We start from the raw sequence: 2,267 nt of genomic DNA on the forward strand, positions 1-2,267 counted from the left end.
AATCAGAACTAATTCAATGGTACTTAACAACAATAACAAAATACACACACACACACATATGCTCATACACACACTTATGCTCACACACACAATCACACACACACACACAGCCCTGATGTGGTGCTGTGGAATAAAGCACTGGACCACAAGGTCAGCAGTTCAAATGTACCAGCTGCTCCTTGGAAACCCAATACAGGGTTGTTATGAGTTAGAACTGACTTGATGACACTTAGAAACAACATACATGTATAGGAGTCCAGGTATGGTGCTGTAGGATAAACACTCAACCACAAGGTAGGTTTGAATCTCAGGTCAGTGGTTCAAACTCACCATCCACTACTCAGAAACCCTATACAGGGTGGCTATGAGCCAAAACTGACTCAATAGCATTTAAAAGTGACAACACACACATATATGGATATATATGAGGGAGTTTTGAAAAGTTCTTTAAAAAATCCTGTATTTTAATTCCACTTCTCTACAATTTTCCTTGAATCCTCCTCATACATTCATATAACTAATCATCTTTGAAAACAACAACAACAAAAAAGGCTAACTGTTGTAGTAAAGTGAAAACAACCTCTAGTATGGATGCTGGTAGTCTTGGGACCAAATCTCGACTCTTCCACTTACTAGTTCTTTGATATTTTTATTCACTTTGAAAATCTCCATCTTTTCATTGGTGCTCTTTGAACATTCACATTTATACATATTATTGGTATGATTGGATTAATATACATACCACGCTTGTAATTATTTTCTATTCATTGTGTTTGTTCTTCCTTCTCTTTATCTGACCTCTTTTTGCTGCCTTCCCAAACACCAATGGAGCATTTTATATGATTTTGTTTTATCTTTTCACTTAGTATATGTGATCATTAAGGCTATATGTCAACCTGAATAGGCTAGATTTCTCAGTGGTTTGGCAGTTAAGATGTAATAATTCCTTATGATGAGATCTGCTATGAGCAGACAATCAATTGAAATAAATCTTCCTCAGGGTGTGGACTGCTTCCAATATATTGGCTACTCGGAAAAAGCTTTTTTCCTTTTCTGCTGGGTCTGGATTTTATATCTGACTCATCATCCAACCTCAGATTCTTTGGACTCGAGATAGTGACCTTATATATTGCCTGTTGATTCTGGGATTTATCAACAGCCAATCACATTTCCTGTCCAACATGCCTGCCTGCCATCTGAACTGCAGATCTCCTACTGATTCTGGGAGTCGCCAGCAGCCTGACATCTTACTTACCCCACCTGCCTGCCTGTCTGTCTTGCTGATCTTGGTTCATCAGCCTACAACTAAGTGAGTCAAAAACCAACAGACCGGCATCTGTCCAATGGACTTGGAATGTGCCCATAATCTTCATTGGCTTTGCTTTTCTAGAGAACCCAGACTAAGCATATCAGTCACACCTAATTTCAAATATTTTTCCTAGGTAGCCTCAGCTAGATTATGAGATTTTCTCCGTTGACATGTTTGGTGTCAGAAGTGGGATTTCCAAGGTATATTGCTGACTTCAGGGCAACATGGCAGAGCAGGCAGATGCACTAAAGAAACTCTGCAACAATGCCATGGAAGACCAAATGAAATAGTACAGATGGTGATCCAAGAACTCTGAGTTGCAGGTTGAAAGGACAGAGAGGTGAATAGAAGAAGTCACTGAACAGGACCAGCAAGAGAGGAGAAAAATTAGCAGGCTGCTAGCTGGCATGGAATACTGTGATCATCTTGAGCCTTTCTGAGTAGCTGTTGATACAGCAGCCTGCAGTCATCAAGTGTGACTGAAGATTGGTGGCATGTAGGGTGCAATTCTCCCTTGTACTATACTCTTCTGGTAGCCAGAACCATGTTTAGTCCCTGCTCTCACCAACCCAGCATCCAATGGCACCCCATCCTGCATACCCTTGGTTCTGCCTGGAGTTAGATGCTTGGAGTGTCACCCCTACTTCTGGAGTAATGTGAACCCACCCTGAACTACAATATACAAACAGCAATGGAGAACTGCATTCACACGTCCAGTTCCAATCACATCCACCAAGAGACAGGTGCTGAGTGCCTGAGGACATATTAATATACAGTCATCAATTAAATATAATTGTAATACCACCGCAATGTCTCATAAAAATGGAATTTCAGCTTATACAAAGAAACAAGACAGAGCGCTTCAAACAAGTGGCCAAAATCGATAGTCAGAAAATATAATATGAGAAATTATATCATAATTACTTGATAAGTAATTTAAAAGAATGCTATTTAGGTA

Source organism: Chrysochloris asiatica, unplaced genomic scaffold (assembly GCF_000296735.1).
Source record: "Chrysochloris asiatica unplaced genomic scaffold, ChrAsi1.0 scaffold00080, whole genome shotgun sequence".
NCBI classification, from domain to species: Eukaryota; Metazoa; Chordata; class Mammalia; order Afrosoricida; family Chrysochloridae; genus Chrysochloris; species Chrysochloris asiatica.